The sequence below is a fragment of the Dermochelys coriacea genome, chromosome 6 (genome assembly GCF_009764565.3).
Source record: "Dermochelys coriacea isolate rDerCor1 chromosome 6, rDerCor1.pri.v4, whole genome shotgun sequence".
NCBI lineage: Eukaryota > Metazoa > Chordata > Testudines > Dermochelyidae > Dermochelys > Dermochelys coriacea.
The window spans coordinates 92,610,905-92,616,904 of record NC_050073.1 but is presented as its reverse complement, the minus strand read 5'-3'; positions in this window follow the sequence as shown (position 1 = coordinate 92,616,904).

Sequence of the window (6,000 nt, the reverse complement as noted above, 5' to 3'; positions counted from 1 at the left end):
GTTCCTCTGTTTATGGGGACTTCACGTTCTCATCCACAGGTGATTTGTGCTAAGTCTCTACAGAGACAACAGAAGAAAGGGATTATCAGATAACTCTGTGGTTTTGTAAATAAAGACTCGGTGTTGCGTCTAACTTATCCACACATAAAACCTTCACACAGGAGTTGGTGGTGCTTTCAATTTGACCTAGATAGCATGGCTGGAGGTATGGGTTAGAGTCCAGATTTTGCTTTTGGTGAGGCTGGTGACCCACCCACCTTGCAGTGAGCATGCAGGCTTTTAAACCATTTGAGTGCCAATAGTCATCCAGTGCTTTCCCACAATTCTTTCCATATCCCAGAATGACAGACAAGTTCTCCCACAATTTACTGGGCAGAATCATAGAGTGGCTCAGTTTACTGGAGCACAAAGCAGCATGGGGTATGCCCCCTGAAGTCCTAGTGGCACACAAGTGAGTGCAGCACCAGTGAGAAAACAATAACTTGTGTAGTTTTGGTGGCTGCTCACATCCAGGCTAGGCTCAGACTTGGCTGCTGAACACCTGGGCTAACTCTGCAGAGAAGACATATGCTAAGGCAAAACAGTAGTAAGCCAAAGCTGCTACCATCTGGTTACTGTCATTTGATTTGTTTATCAGTCTTAAATATGTATAAATTACCAATCACCCATATCATCTTGAGATCCAGTTGGTGATCACAGTTCAGTCACTACCAGACCTGTCAAAAGATTGCCATCATAACTGATACACAGTATAGGAGCCAAAGATTGAATGGAGCAGAGATTTAAGTACCCTGCATGAAATCCTAGCACATCACAAATTTTCACACCACAAAAGCAAAACAAATCCAAATAGAAAAAGTTTTGCAGAATTCAAACTATCATGGATTCCTTTTATTCACAAATACAAAACTCTACTAATAAAAAAATAACAAGTGCTTTTAGGTTCCTCTCAATTGTTTGTTGCCAGTTTGGGACAATCTCAAAGAGGCCTGATATTTCAGAGGACGGATGCTCAGCTGTTCCTGAAAATCAGCCCCCTTTCATTTATCTCAAGTTAGTGAGGGGGGGGAAGGGAGCTCCCCAAATCACTAGTCACTATTGACAGTGGTACACATTTGTTAAGTGCCTTTCTTTGAGAAAACCTTTCCCTCCCCTGCCAACCAAGGGCCAGTGCTACAAGATGCTCAGTGTCTCTTGCAAGATTCTGTGCACCTTTGAAGGTGTTTGGTACCTGGTAGGTTCAGGCCTTTAAGGCCCAATGCTGATCCTCTGAAAGTCAATACAAAACTCCCAGAGGGCCTGTGGTAACATGGCTGTGTATCAGACACCTCTGGGTTGAAATGTGGTAACTGCTCAATGGTACATAATAACACTGTGCAAAAACATTAGGACAGAACGTGAAGAATATATCCTATTGAAATTACAGTGAGAATTTTATGTAGGCCCGATGTAATTTTATATTTTAGTATCGTAATTTAGGGTTTGTTGATGATAATCAGGCATGAAATGAAAAAGGGGAAAAAAATCCAAACACCAATTCAGTTTTTGGTTCAGACAGTGGTTTGTTTATAAAGCTGTAATGACTTCCACATTTTCAGCTTCATCTGGGGAGCTCCATGCCATTACAGTTAGCTATGGATGGACTATTGGGTGTTTGTAGAGCAGAAAGAAACCACGTCTACTGTTTGCTTTTCTTCTAAAGCTTTCTGTCCCATGGGGGCAACAAACTGGATTTTTACGCTGTTAAAAATGAAAAGCAGCATAATTTCTCAACAATTATAAATAACTGCAAATGCCTGTGCAGATTTCATTCAGCACTACCTCAAGAGACATACTGTATCCTAACAGCCAAAACTGATGGCCTTTCTGTTGAGTACTCTGGAGCCAGTACAAGTCTGGCTTCTTTTTTGGTGACCCAAACCCATTGTTAAAATAGCAAGGATCTGCAAACATTCTCTTGCTTACTCCCTCTCTTTCTTTATCTCCCACTTTTTGTCCACTCATACAACTTATGAGCCAAGGATCTTGGTGTAACAATAATATTTGTTGTCACAAGTATGAACCTTTTTGGTATACACACTTGTGACATACTCACCTCTGTGGTGCCCTTTTGGGTTCCAATGGGGCACTAGTCACTCTCTCTGTTGTAGGGCCTCTAGTGGTCCGTTGCCCCTTTGTACGGGTCTGGTGCAGTGGTGCTCTAGCCTTCTGGCTAAAGGCACACTTGAGTTGCACCCCTTTCAGAGTATTAAAATCCAAAAATAAAGGAATATTATGAACTCAGATTTCATAGTGGTAGCCATGTTAGTCTGTATCATCAAAAAGAATGAGTAGTTGTGACACCTTAGAGACTAACAAAGCATCTGATGAAGTGGGTTTTAGCCCACAAAAGCTTATGCCCAAATAAATGTGTTAGTCTCTAAGGTGTCACAAGTACTCCTCATTCTTTTTTATGAACTCAGGATTGTCCAAGGCATTTTTGGCAGGACCCCACCCTTCTATTCAGAGTTTGTCTTCATCTAGCCAATCCTTTTATTTAGTTCTCTTGGGCCTGGTCATCTTGTCCACTGGGAGGCTCATCCAGGCAGCAAGTTGTCTCAGATGGTTAGCTGAAACTAGGTTTCCCTCACCTAGGGGGAAGTGGAACTCTGCTCTCTTTGTGTATAGCACCAAACTAAGCTAGGCTTTCTCCTTTTAACTCTATTTTCCACTACTTCATCTGCTACCAGTGGTAGCAGGGGCCAACCTGATCCTCATTAACCCTCACCTTGCTAGTGTGGAGCCTGTATGCCCCATCACAGCACTAAAACAAATATCTTCATATTCTTAGGGATTTGAGCCCTCCCCCCGCCACACCCATGTACATAAAAGAATGATTACCAAAGATTCTGCTGTTTTTCTGAATGAAGGTTCGTGAGAGACCATTATGTTGATTCTGCCACACTTACTTTGCAACTTGCATAGTAACTTCCTCTGCAGGCAGCGCTATTGAAATAAAATTTGGAATTGAACATGGCAGCCATTTAACAATGCACTGCAACAAGGACGGGAGATGAAGAAGAGAGCTGCATGCACTAAAAACTGCAGATTGTATTTAGACAAACTTTGCAAGGACCATAGGATCAACATCCTTAACTTTTGCAAAAGGGTCATAGGAATTTTAACATACCTGGGTAAACAGTAACTGTATGCATCTTAACAGCACAATGTCCCCTAGCACCAAGATGATGTGTTGGTTAATTACCAATTCAGGCAGAAGACTGCTACCTTATATGCCCCTTTTCTTAATTTGTGCTAATGGAACAATATTTTGCAAACACTGCATCGTTTTTAGAGCCCTGAGATACATTTCATTGTATATTCAGCAAGAAAAGTTTTATTCAAATGCAATCTTCCACTGAAGATAGCTAAAGATTGCACCTATTGTTTGCATATTCAGAACAATAATGGAAATATTTAAAACAGTCTTGTGATCATGTATTACTGAACATAGCTTTGCCACTGGAAAGAGTCCTGGCCTTCTTGTTTTTCAGACTTGGTGGATAAACCTGGCGGGTGGGGGAGAATGTTTTAGGGGATGTCCCTGTCTGGCATGTGTATTAACAGCATTCTGATTACTGGCCAGGCAACTTCTTAATATTAAAATGATTATGAGGTTTGTGAAATAATAAAATGCCACTTAGATCTGAATAGGATGGATTGCATTAAATGTGTACTGTACTGTTCTGACAAGTTTCAGAGTAGCAGCCGTGTTAGTCTGTATTCGCAAAAAGAAAGAGTACTTGTGGCACCTTAGAGACTAACAAATTAGAGCATAAGCTTTTGTGAGCTACAGCTCACTTCATCGGATGCATTTGGTGGAAAAAACAGAGGAGAGATTTATATACACACACAGAACATGAAACAATGGGTTTATCATACACACTGTAAGGAGAGTGATCACTTAAGATAAGCCATGGTTATGCTCTAATAAATTTGTTAGTCTCTAAGGTGCCACAAGTACTCTTTTTCTTTTTGTGTACTGTTCTAAGAATTGCAAGTTCAGGCAAAGTTCAGAGACTTACTGCTTCAGTAAAGAAAAACATGGGCATGGAATCAGGCTTTCATTAGCAGAATCCTACCAGAAAGGTATCTTCTGGCTTCTAAACAATAAACATACCATACCAAACACACGGGCATTAGAACCAAGGTACAAATCCTGCTGAATGCCCTCAATTCCCCCACACTAATTTAAGACATGTGAGGTAATTCTAGGGGAGAAGATTTTCAGGCCTGTATGCCTTCAATGAAGACTATAATCAAGAAAATCTTTTCTGTCTGCTTCAGTTTCATATAATTAAGATCTGTCATTATGGGCTGAGCTAAACTGAATGTCTTCTCTTTATAATGTGTGTGTGTTTCTGGTGACTCTCAAAATCATAGATAGTTCAGGTTACTGTACTAAAATGCATTTTCTACTAGTGTATTTAGAAATAATAAACCAGGTTTAAAAATTAAAAAGAAAAGTTCTAGGAACTTCCTCCAGCTGACCTCAGACCTCTCTCTCTCTCTCTCTCTCTCTCTCTCTCTCATTGTCTGAACTTGTATGGCTGAGCACCTCACAATATTTAATGTATTTCTCCTTTTTGTGGCCCATTATTTTAAATGGTGCCTGCTGAAAAGAGTTGTGTTTGGGGCCTTCATTAAAGTATGATTGTTCAGCCTTTTAAGATCTTTGGCTAAGAGGTGTTATATAAGGTTATACAAAACACTGTAGAGTATTTGGTAAGTATATCGCAATTAGCTACTTTCTTGCCTGAATCCAAAGTTCAGCATTGGATTTCAGATGAACCATGGAGCTCAATCTGATTTACTATTGTGTAACATTTTAGAATACCTAATATCCCTTATGGGCTTTGCTTTATTTCATCACCAGTCATGACTGATGAGCCCAGAGTCTGCCACAGCTTCAGGGAGAGCAATCTAAACCGTATCTGAATGGTGTCAAATTACCCAGCTCTAACACAGACATTCTTCCTCAGATGTAATTAATGAAGGCTTCTTTTATACAGAGCTCCCACAGGGATTCTGTTTACAAATAAGAAGAGCAATGTATTGCAGCTTCCTCCCTCTCCCTTCTGGCTGCCAATTCCTCTTCTCAGACAGGCCCAGCAGTCCCTGTCTCACTTTCTTTTCACTGTTCTGTGAACATCACTGAAGGTGGCTTTAAGTGAAGCCTTTAAGATGAAAAAAGTTAGTGCCAGTTCCTATCCCTCCACTTTTTTTGAGACAACCAGCTCACAAGCCAGGTTTGATCCAAGAAGGACTAGCAAAAGAGGGGAGTGAATAAAGAACGGTGTTTATGAAAAACCACAATAGGTAGCAGGACACATGGGCACCAGAGAGTGAGGGCTGGCACAGGTGAGTGTGAGATGAGGACCTTGGAAGAGAAAGGATCAACTACAACAGGTTGTGTCTGATGCAGCTTGCAAAATCTTTATCCTGATTAATGGTGCAACCTCCTGTGACAAATATGGGCCAGAATCAAATCTGCATTTAACAAACAATGTATAACTTAGACATTTATGTACCTTGCCCAAAATACTCAACCTCTTGCTGATAAAAGCATGTGAATGTTTGTCTATGTGTATGGCTACACCACGTTCATATATTTAACACTTCAGATTTATAACAAAATATTTACAAATCTGATTTAAAGAAGACTCAATATACAGTGATTTTCACCTGCAGTGCTCCAAGAGCTTCATGGAGCTAAGGCTAGATTGTGCCCTATGTGAGTGCACAAGAAATGGAGAAGTCGCAAAGACCTTCTCTCTTCATTGCACCTGCACCTCTGTGCTCAAGCACAACAGAATCACAGACAGTCCTTGTGCTTTGTGCTGGTAGGGAATTTTCCACCCAAATGATTTTTTCCATTGGAAAATGCTGATTCTTTGAAAGAAAACTGTTTGCAGAAAAGTAGCAGTTTTGATGTATGTCCTGATAACCATTGGTGGGATG